Source organism: Schistocerca nitens, chromosome 8, assembly GCF_023898315.1.
Source record: "Schistocerca nitens isolate TAMUIC-IGC-003100 chromosome 8, iqSchNite1.1, whole genome shotgun sequence".
NCBI classification, from domain to species: domain Eukaryota; kingdom Metazoa; phylum Arthropoda; class Insecta; order Orthoptera; family Acrididae; genus Schistocerca; species Schistocerca nitens.
The window spans coordinates 194481100-194493116 of NC_064621.1; the positions used below are offsets into that span (position 1 = coordinate 194481100).

General features: G+C 44.2%; 1 protein-coding gene across 1 annotated transcript in view; it reads left to right on the forward strand.

The window, feature by feature from the left end:
* Positions 1–12017, forward strand: part of LOC126198934 (uncharacterized) — a 1245788-nt gene that overhangs the window by 568 nt on the left and 1233203 nt on the right. The gene's annotated exons all lie outside the window — the stretch shown is intronic.

Here is a 12017-nt window from a genome sequence, read left to right on the forward strand (position 1 = left end):
GAATCTATGAAAATATTGTGTATTCTGAACAAAAGTAGTAGAAATATTTTCGATATAGCGTCCATTTTATTCAAATCACAGTTCTGTTTCCGTTTACCGAAGATTGCAGGGCCTCTGATGTGGCAAACCCGGTAGAATTTTGGTGCATCTGCATTTGCTCGTGTTTTTCCGATTGCTCTCCACGCCATTTATTTCATAGAACAGTTTGAAAAACAATTTGTGGATCTGTTATTTACGCTTCTATCGACCTACCATATAAACTACTAGAAATTTTTTTAAATACTCTGAAAAATTGTCCCCGTTATGAGTGTAGGATTAAAGAGCGTCAATAATTTTGTGTTAACACTATACATCGTTATTGTCCAACGTAGTTTGACATGAATGGTGAAAATTCCCGTACCTGCCCATGTCGAAATGGAAATGAGTTGGAATTGCTTGGCACTACGTAAGACGGACCAAAGCTCTGAGGCACTGTACATACTCGTTCAAGTAACAGTAAATATGACTACAAGCATAGCTTAAACTGTGCCAGTCTTACGTGACGCTTATTTCATGATTTAATCATTTTACAAATACACGTGATTTTTGAATTGTTATGAGACACTTGTTGTACCATCATATAGTTTGAGGAATAGCTACAAGATCTCTTATTTACACGGACGCTACCATACTGTATCACTTCAAACAATTGCACGTTTGCTGAAAAGTGTCCGAATTTTGTTGCCTTCTTTCTGGCGAATGATTTGGAAATTCCGAGCTGCCCCACATCTTAACTGGAGAAGTTAGTAGCCAATAATTACTATGCCATTACTGTTCTCAAATTCTCTTGAAAGTAGGTTGACTTATACGCTGAAAATTCTCCTATTTGCCGATTTGGAACCGGGGATGAGGTGAAACGACATGGCACTCTACCAGGCAAGCTATAAATCAGGAACATTCGACATATTCGTACAAATGTTCGACGATTCTTTCCGGAACATGCTGTATAAAACAACGATGGGAAACACATTTAAGGATTTAATACTGCATCATCCTTGTTAGTGGCAACACTGTGTCTACACGCGTAACAAGCTATTAGTTTCTATTAATCGAGGCTCCTTCCTCGATACTAAGTGAACACCCTACTCTTAATATTCTTCTGCTGTATTGTGGACTCTACAAGTTAACGTGGCTCAGGTTATGTTGTCTACTCACATTTCACCTTATTATATTCGTAACAAATACTGCATACTCTGCCCGAAACTAAATGACAACTAACCGAAACTGTTGATTACGTCCTTCCATTTTTCTATTTCCTATCTGGTTTTCTGTTTTCCCATGTTTTGTGTCCTTAAACCAGGGTCAACGATGCACTTCGATATTGTTAACATCTGGAGCTCTTTACCTGAGAATGTGAATTAAAGTTTCAATAGAAATTTACTTTTATACAAATGCTTTGTCTTCACATCAGTTTCTGTTTATTGCTATTGCTTTCTGCCACATGAAGTTATGATATGTTTATAAAATTTTTGTTTATTTGTTTACATATAATTTAGTAGAGCGTCGTTTACAAACGTGGTATGATTTTAATCATAGATATGAGACTTAACTGGATCCTAAAGCGAAAAATTCAGTATAGGCATTGGTCTGCCTTGTTGCTTTTCATGTAACGACATATTATCATACAAATCAAAGAATCCAGATATGAACTGTTCCGAAAAAGACAATACTCGTAATTTCGATTTGAAACTCTGAGCCTGTCCACAGAAGGCAAATGCTCTCTGCCTTACTATACTCAGCTACCGATCGCAGTAAATAAATTGATACTCAATTTGTTTAACCTTGACGGACTTCACTTTATTATCACATCAATCTTCGAAAATGCATTATGTGCATGTTTTGTCGCTGAGTTACATGACAGGGATAAATTTACAATGGTGAACTGATGACATGAGTTGAACATTTTCTTTACACAATGGATTTTTTTTATTCATTGGTGGTCTTCAGTCTTCATGAATTTCAAAATAAGAATCCACAGCTAAGGTACAAGGTACAACGAAAACTTTTCGGACATCAGAAAGCAAACTATATTAGTCTCCTTATTTGCATTGTATAGCGTTCTCATGAACAGGTAAGCAATTTTCGAAAATGAATATGAATCCATCTGAATTCGCTCCTTGGTAAAGTTTAAAAATGTGATTAGCTTCTGTTTACTGTAAATCCTCTCCTTAGTGCTACGTGATATAGTGAGGTATTCAATAATTCGCGGTGGGGAAAGACGTCTAGTTTTGGCATTACAGGATAACTCGAAACCTACTACACGGGGACCGCCTTACTAGAGATATACATATATTAAAATGTACTACAGCTAAGAGATTACTTCAGAATAAGTAAATTCAAAAAGAATCACTTAGCTATTTCAATATCAAGGCATAGAAATTATAATCGGCTCTATTGTACATGACCACACGCATAGCAAGTGACGTGGAGCAAGTCTTCGTTACTTCGATAATGTGCGGAACATAAAGTAGACATCATTTAAATTGACGAAAAGTGGAAATAACAGTTAGTCATTTTACAGTGCTCAACGAAGTTCCATTTACAGTCTTTGGGGTTATTTCTCTTTGTTCAAGATAACAGCAGGCTCAAAACTAGGAGAAAACGTCCCTGGGAAATGAATGAATCATTATAATTTACTCACACAGACCGCTTTTGTTCAGAAGTCAAGAGATATTATCATCCAAAGCCTTGTTAATTGTTGGAATTACGAACCAATAGGAATACCAAGTGATTGAATAATCTCGCCTCTACGAATCTGAATCGAAGGTCCTGAGTTATTTTGTGCAGTTCAGAAATCACTACAAATGATGCATTTTAATCCTCATCTGAAAGACGACTTCAGCACTAATACTAAATCCTTACTGTTAATTTCGCTATATTCAGGGATATGAAAGCCTTCATTCACGCTTCTAGAAATACATTTTGAACTTTATTCGATGGGACATTCATGCCTGCACCCGCAGCACAATGAATGGTTCTGTGAATAACGGTCCATTCATATTCGTGGTGGGTATTACAGTAAAGGAGCGTGTCAACGCCTAAACGACCGTCTAATGTATATTTATGCTCAGTATGTAATGTATATTTATGTTCAGTCAGCTAAAGAAGAAGCTGCTTTGAAATATATGCTTGATAATACATATAAACTTTGTTACTGCGTCATCGCCTGAACCTTCCTTGTATACGTCGAAAAGATTACAGTTTCTGTTACTTCATTGTTTATGATGTTGGTATTACATTTCCATATGCTATATATGTAGATGTTGTCGGTCATATGATGTAGAAGCGTGAGGAAGTATCGTCTTTCTTCCATGGTTTCTAATTCCTTTTTTTCTAAAGCAACAGACCGTATATTACTATAATGTTGTTTGTTGAATCACATCACAGCTTTCTCAAGAGATTATTTAGCGTAATATTTACTCACCAAAATAATTAAGTTACATATAATTTCATTTCTTTCAAGAAGTGTAATACAAAACAGAAATTTGCCACAGTAAAAATTAAGAAAAGAAGAAAGCAAGAAATGTAGAAGCTCGTTAAAAAATGTCTAAATTTTATGTAATAGACTTTATATTACCTTATTATATATGGAGTACGGGACTTATTGACAAAGAAGACTCTACTACCAGGTTTTCCAAAGATAAACCGCTACTTTACTTTTTAAGATTGGCAACAACTGTGTGCACGTAAAATTTGCAGTAGTCGAGTTTTTGAGAATTGGTTTCTACCAAATTTTAAGGAATAGGTCTTACTTTTATTTGATGTATGCTTGCAAAGATACGTAGTATACCAACTAATTACTTTAATTAGATTAGATCCTGACACTGTCAACATAGAATAAAATGCCTTCCTTTTTTTTTTTTTTTTTTTTCACTGACGTTTCACTGTCAGCGACCAAGCTAAGTCACCTTTTCAAATTTCTGTACTGTCCTTTGGACCTCTGACCGTAGTATCATCTGCATGTAATATGTAATTGCTAATATTTAGTAGTGATTTCTAATCTTTAGTATTTAATTTCTAAAATTTCGTGGAAAGTTGTTTAATGGTTTACATGTGAAGGAGGCAACTTCCTTTTCTCAACTACCTCGAGTGTTAGAACGGGGCTGAATTAACTGTATTGTAAGGTACACACTATGTAGCTTGACAATTAACTGCAATGTTGCAAAAGTGACAGAAGCACTAGCTAAACATATATCACACAGGTAATACAGTAACTAGCTTTGTCATGTTAGATTGTGTAAATTAAGACCAAAGAGCTGAAACGAACAGTTTCATTTGTATCATGCCACATTAGTCACATAGCACAGAAAACAGAGTGCAACTGTTTCTGCATTACGTATATATCCTGGAAATAGTCTCATAATTCGCTAAATGGTAAAGTAATGACAGTTACTACAGTGAAGGGCACGCGACTTAGACAGGCAGTTGGTTTGTAGTTATGAAGGTGATAATACAGTTGTCACAGTCATGCCATATTGAGTAGCTAGTTCATTATCAGCAGTTACTACTCCCCGTTCCACAAATACGCGACACTAATGACATACAGCAACGTGCAGATGCGTTTTAGAATCGCTGATTGTAAACTATCTGCGAAGTGATGACGAATATAAACGAAATTTATTTTTGTATCTCATCACTACGCATGATCGTGAGTGTACGTATATACACGGGTGATTCAAAAACTTATAACCACCATATTAACAACATCTTGGACTGTCTTTGAAACGGAATGCAAAATCTATTCAGCATGGTGTGGTTTCGACAAGTTCTTAGTAGGTTTCTGGAGGTACGTGGCATCATAGGTATACGCAAATGTGATGAGATCAGACACATTTGGTGAACAAGACATCAAAGTGACTTCAGAATGAGGTTCGTGATACAACTATAGCGCTAATCTTGTCCCGTAAAAGGAAAGCTATCATGCTGGAAGATGCCGTCGCTGTAGGGGAAGACATGAAATGAAATGCTGATACGGCATTTTTGGCCGGGAGACCATATCGTAGACGGTCGGCCACCTGGTGCAAGTCAATTTGACGTCACCTCGATGATTTTATCGTGGATGACGATGAAATGATGATGAGGGCAACACATAAACATCCAGCTCCGAGCGGAGGAAATCGCCGATCCGGCTGGGAATCGAACCGAGTGCCCAGTGACTGAAAGTCAGCTACGCTAAACAAAAACCCCCACTAGCTGACTGTGAAGACGTAAGACCACGTAGGTGGTCAGCAATGAGTTAACCTTGGTATACGCGTTTCATGGTGCCTTCGATTACTGCTAGAGGGCCGATGGAAGAGCAGGTGAACGCCCCACATAGCAGAACGACCCCAGCGAACGAGATGAAGCAGAGGTTAGCACACTGACACCGCATTCGGGAGGACGACGTTTCAAATCCTCATGTGGTCGTCTAGATTTTGGTGTTCCGTGATGTAATAAAATAATAAATCCGTCGAAGTAGCACAGGAGTTCGTTTTTATTTAAATAGCGACCGGTTTCGCACGTCTGTAGTCCATTATCAAACCATTCATGTTAGTCCTACCATAACACTATAATGTGTGTAGGCAGGCCACATTGCTTGTATGAGTGTTTCAGTGTAAGATATTATTTGTGTGTGAGTGTCCAGTACTGCACTCAGCAAAACGAACGTGATTTAGCTTAATCGCATAAAGCCCTTTCAAGGGGTACGACTGATTTCCTTCCTCATTATTCTATAATACCAACTGTGCTCCATCTGTAATAACCTCGATGTCGACGGGACATTAAACTCTACCCTTCTTTTCTTTTCCATTATACTTCCCCCTCCCTCCCCACCCCCGCGCTCTCCCCTCCGCCACTGTCCCGCCAACCTGAAGATACGTCCGTTGTGCGGTGCGTGTTTCAGGCAGCCGTTTGTCCGGATGACAGCGCGTTCTGACACGGTCATCGACCTGGTGCAACAAGAAACGCGACTCGTTCGTCCTGACCACTCTTTTCATTGATCTAGGTCCAATCTCGGTGCTCGCGTGCTCGACGCAATCGTAACTGCCGATGTCATTGCGTCAACGTAGGAACACGTAAGGGGTAGGCTGCAGCGGATACCCATTTTCAACAATATGCGTAGAACAGTGTGCGCAGAAGCACATGTGCCTGCACCAGCCCTGTTCTGTGCCGTCAGATCTGTCACAGCAGGCCGGCTCTCCTTCCTTATAGATCGGGCAAACTCCATGTTCTGTGATGCCGAGTGGACACATAACAGCTTATCGCCTACCCGTAGCTGAGGCGTCCTTTAATAACTTACCACAGATACTCACGACAGTAGCACGCAAACAGACGGCCAGCTTCGTACCATCCAAGATTCGTGTCCCTAGGCACATTGTCATTAAGATCTGCCTTTGTCACAGATGGTTCTGTTAGTGGATTTCTCCAATTACGGCCAGTGTTATCATTTAACGATTCCTCAGTCTTCTCTTCCCGGAGTATACATCCATTACCGCGCATAGTGGGGGGACTCGCTTCAAGACTAGCTCATTATAGAAAACTTTATACAAAATCCTACTATAGTGTACTTTCTTAGAATTTTAGGGCCTCTGATTACGAATCCGATGTCGAAATTGCAAAATTTAGTTTGAAGGATTCAATATGGTGAATCAAACATTATGAATTTAGCGGATTCAAGTAAAACGTCGGGTATAAGGTATTCTGAGGTCGCTGATAACGATTTAGACGTCGGAATTGCCGTATTGGATTATTCAGTCGCTTTTTTTAAATTATTCATTCGAAATCGTTATCACATTCGTCAGTTGCACCATTATCGCATTTTTATAATGCAAATTATTGTTATTACGTTAGTACAGGATTATTTGAAATATTCTAGGCACTTTCAAGCGATGACAAAAATGTTTTTATTGAGGTAAAGTATTAATTCATTATGTGCACCGAAGCAGGAACTCAAAGATTTTTTTGTGTCATGTTTACAAACATGAATGCTTGAACCCTTTGTCACAGTCCAAGTCCGCGCTCACTCGCCCCAAAGTGTCTGCTTCGATGCGAGTCACAGCTGCCTGACACGTCCATCTGCACAAAGGCACATACTTAAACGTCTGTACCCAAGTGTAAATTAAGTGTGTGGTAGGTGTGGCCTTGTTAAGCATGGTCCGAAATTTCGTAAGCGCTACAGTTATGGACTCGCTTTTGCTAGTACTCGGTTATGCTCTAACAGCCATGATGCTGGACATCAGAAAAAAAACCGGACCTTCTAGAGTGTCTGTATTCATACATGTGATACCTCAACGTTTTCTACAGTCACTTGAAAGTGTCTAGAGCATACTGAATAACCCTGTATCAGGCACAAGGTGCTGAAAATAATGATAATAAACAGCGCGGATGGAATTCACCAAAAATGAAAAATGTAATTGATCCGTCCAACCACTGTTTACTGGCGACGTGAGATCGGTTGCGTTATCATTGAGCCTGCTTTCACCTCATCCAGAATTTCGATAAAATTGATTTGAACTGCTTTTCATCAGCAACAGTCAAATGACACCGGTAGGATACGTTCTCAGACAATTTTGACTGCGGAGCCTCGACTTGACTGTTAGCAACTGCTGCGCATACATCACGCAAAAGCCAAAAATTTAATATTACGTGCGCAATTTTTTGAATGGGAAGTAGATGCTGAAACAGAAATCATTCAAAGTGTTCATCACACAGTTATTCACAATACACTCTTCATTTGCTAATTTTCAATTCAGTAACTAACCAGACATTTAACTGATTGTTAATTTATTAGTTATATTGCTTTTCTGCCGAAAAACTGTCTACCGTGTGACACTGCCGCATGGCAGAGAAATAACTGACGACTATGAACGCGCAGCTATACACACACAAGTACCTTTGAACTCCTTATCTATGTATATACTAATAAGGCAGAAGGAGAGCCATTTACACAAGTGAAGCCATGCAGGGAAATTTTGTAGCCTACTATTTCTGATAATGTTGGTAGTAGTTTAGTTTTAAGTCGATATACACTGAGGTTACAAAGCTCTTGGGCTAGTTCCTAGTATGTCTCCTTTCGCATAAAAAGTTGTCGGTTTACTTGCCACGTCAAATTTGGATAACATCCCAAGCTTTCGATGACTACGTCCGTCATTTTCGTCAGGGGTAAAACTGACTGTCGTGGACCGGTTTTTTTTTCTTTATTGTGATTTCATTCCCCTGCCCCATATGGGCAGGGGAGGGCTGTCAGCAGCACAATCCGCCGCTCTTCAGCCGAGAGACACGACAACTAAAACAAGAATAAAATGATACATACATAAGGAGATAAAAAAGGGGAACATAAAACAGAGTAAGGGGAGAAAATGGAGGTAAAAAGAAATGGACATGTAGACGTTCATGGGGGACAGTTAAAAAGTCACCAGAAAGTTAAAAAACACAGTTGGCAGTTCTTGAAACACAGAGAAGACACTGAATGCGAATGCACAGGTTAAAAGTTGGCCACAGTATTAAAACACTCCGAAACAACACACTTAAAACCCACTTGGAGCACACACGACGAAGAGTAAAACTACCAGGTGGGACCTGCCGAGGAAAAGGTCAGACAGGATGGAAAAGGAGTGGGAGAGCATGGGGCAGCTGAGGAAGCGGCGGGATGAAGAGAGGAGGGGCAACCGTGGGTTCACGAAGAGGCAGACGTCGTGTACCGTTTTTTTTTCCTTTATTGTAATTTTAATCAACTATACAGGCGGGCTGGCAGCAGCACATTACGCTGCTCTTCAGCCTTAAGTGGAACAAGGACATGACATAGAGGTGATACAGACAATACATTAAACGGCGGGCAAAAAAATGGAGATACAAAAAATACTAAAACATGAAGCCGTTCACGTTGGACTATAAAAACACTAACACTTGTGGACACGGCGCACAAAACACGGAGAACGGCGATGGCACATGTGAACAGTGGAGTCGTAACTGCACGAAACACAAAACGAAGCACACACACGAGATACTGATGTCGATGATCTCCGGCGCGCGAATGTTCACTATGCGTGTGCGAGACCGGGGACCTGCCAAGAGTGGAGGAGGAGGAAGGGGAGTGGGAGAGCGAGAGGGGAGAGCAGAGATACCACGGGCAGGGGAGAAAGGGGGGAGGGAGGAATGGGGAGGGGAAACCCGGGGGAAGAGGGGTGGATGGAGGGGACGTGGGAAAAGGATAAGGGAAGGGAAGAGAAGAGAGGGAGGGTGCCCAAGGGAAAGGACACCGGAAGTGGGGGGTGGGGCAGGGTCAAAGTTGATAGGAGGGGTAGATGGAGGGGAGGAGGACATCATCAGGGAGGGGGAGCTGGCGGAAGCCACCTTGGGAGAGGGTAAGGAGGGTTGAGAGATGGAGACCGGGTGGGACGTGAGAATACAGGCGCGGCAGTGGGCGGGGGTGGAAGAGGATCGGGGAGACGAGCGGGTGAGGAGGGTCGAGTTTATGGGAGGTGTACAGGATCCGTATCCTTTCAAGGAAAAGGAGGAGGTGGGGGAAGGGGATGAGATCATACAGGATCCGCGTGGGGGAGGGGAGACGGATGCGATAGGCGAGGCGGAGAGCATGGCGTTCAAGGATTTGGAGGGATTTATAAAAGGGAGGGGGGCGGAGATCCAAGCCGGATGGGCATAACAAAGGATAGGGCGGATGAGGGATTTATAGGTGTGGAGGATGGTGGAGGGGTCCAGACCCCACGTACGGCCGGAGAGGAGCTTGAGGAGACTGAGTCGGGAGCGTGCCTTGGCTTGGATTGTCCGGAGGTGGGGAGTCCAGGAGAGGCGACGGTCGAGGGTGACGCCGAGGTACTTAAGGGTGGGAGTGAGGGTGATAGGACGGCCATAGATGGTGATGTAGAAATCAAGGAGGCGGAAGGAAGGGGTGGTTTTGCCTACAATGATCGCCTGGGTTTTGGAGGGATTGACCTTGAGCAACCACTGGTTGCACCAAGCGGTGAACCAGTCAAGATGGGATTGGAGAAGGTATTGGGAGCGCTGCAGGGTGGGGGCAAGGGCAAGGAAGGCGGTGTCATCGACAAACTGGAGAAGGTGGACGGGGGCTGACGGCGTCGGCATATCCGCCGTGTACAAAAGGTACAGAAGGGGGGAGAGGACAGAGCCTTGGGGCACACCGGCAGAGGGGAAAAAGGTGTAGGAATCTGTGTTATGGATGGTGACATAGGAAGGACGGCGGGAGAGAAAGGAGCCGATCAGACGGACGTAGTTAATGGGAAGGGCGAAGGTTTGGAGCTTGAAGAGGAGACCGGAATGCCATACGCGGTCATATGCACGTTCGAGGTCCAGGGAGAGGAAGATTGCGGAGCAACGGGAATTAAGCTGTTCGGAAAGGAGATGAGTGAGGTGAAGGAGAAGGTCGTCAGAAGAGAAGGACGGCCGAAAGCCACACTGGGTAACGGGAAGGAGGCGGTGCTGGCGGAGATGCTGGTGGATGCGTCGGGTGAGGACAGATTCCAGGACCTTGCTGAAGACCGAGGTAAGGCTGATGGGGCGGTAGGAGGAGACGGCAGATGGCGGTTTGCCAGGTTTAAGGAACATGAGGATACGGGAGATTTTCCACAGGTCAGGGTAGTAACCGGTGGACAGGACTACATTGTAGAGCCTGGCCAGGGTGGAGAGGAAAGAGACAGGAGCTTCACGAAGGTGATGGTAAGTGACATGATTGTGACCAGGAGCGGAGTTGCGTTTTGTGCGGAGTGTAGCAATGAGATCCTGTGTAGTGATAGGGGCATTGAGTTCCGTGTGTGCAATGTTGTCCAAGTACTGGAAACCAGGAGCGAGGGGAGGGACAGAGGTGTCAGTTCGATCGCGGATATCCGGGAAGAGGGAGTAATCGAACTGCGGAACATCGGGGATGGAAAATACATCGGAGAGGTAGGAGGCAAAGTGATTGGCCTTCCGAAGGGAGTCAGGGAAAGGGTGATCATCATGGAGAAGAGGATAATAGGGGGAGGGTTTAGTTCCGGTAAGGCGACGGAAGGCCGACCAGAACTTGGACGAGTTTATTGGTAGGGTAGCATTTAAACGGGTGCATGTCTGTCGCCAGTCCTGGCGTTTCTTAGCCGCGAGCAAATTACGAATGTGTCGCTGGAGTTGCCAGTGGCGTCGTAGTGTGTCCGGGTCACGCGTGCGGAGGACGGCACGGTAGAGACGACGGGATTCACGGAGGAGGAGGACGGCCTGTGGGGTAAGGTAGGACGGTGGGGGTGGATGGCGACAGTAGGGACATGGGCCGCCACGGCCTCAGACAAGGTCTGCTGGAGAAAGGAAGCGGCATGGGTGACATCGTCAGGGTGGTGGTAGGTGAAGGGGTGGCTATCGACCTGGGTGGAAAGGGTATCCCGGTAAGCATTCCAGTCGGCACGGGAATAGTCGTGGACATACTTAGGGGGAGGGTCAGTACGAGGGCTGGGGCGAGGGCGACGACCGTCTGAAACGGTGAGGAGGACAGGGAGATGGTCGCTACCAATAGGCTCCAGGACATCCACCGTTATGCGGCCAAGGAGGTTGGGGGAGGAGAGGATAACATCAGGAGTGGAGTTGGATTCGGGACGGGTGTGCTGGGGGATGGGGATGAGGTCGCCTTGAAGGGAGGAGAGGAACCGCTGGCACCGCTGTAACTGGGCGGCGGAACGACTATGGATGTTGAGGTCGGCGGCGATCACGTAGGAGGAGAAGGTATGGTGAATGTGGGAGAGGAAGTCGAAGGGAATAGGTGCGTTAGGGCGGACATAGATGGTGGCGCAGGTAACGGTAAGGCCGGGGAAGAAGAGACTAAGGATCAGGTGTTCGGTGGGGACGGGAAGGAGATGTTGGAGCCGAACGGGGATCTGGCGGTGGTGACCGATGACAACTCCACCACGCGCAATTGGGAGGGGGTTATCGGAGCGGTGGAGGAGATAGGGTGAGGTGTGGATGGAGTGGTGGGGTTGGAGGAAAGTTTCATTGAGGAGGAA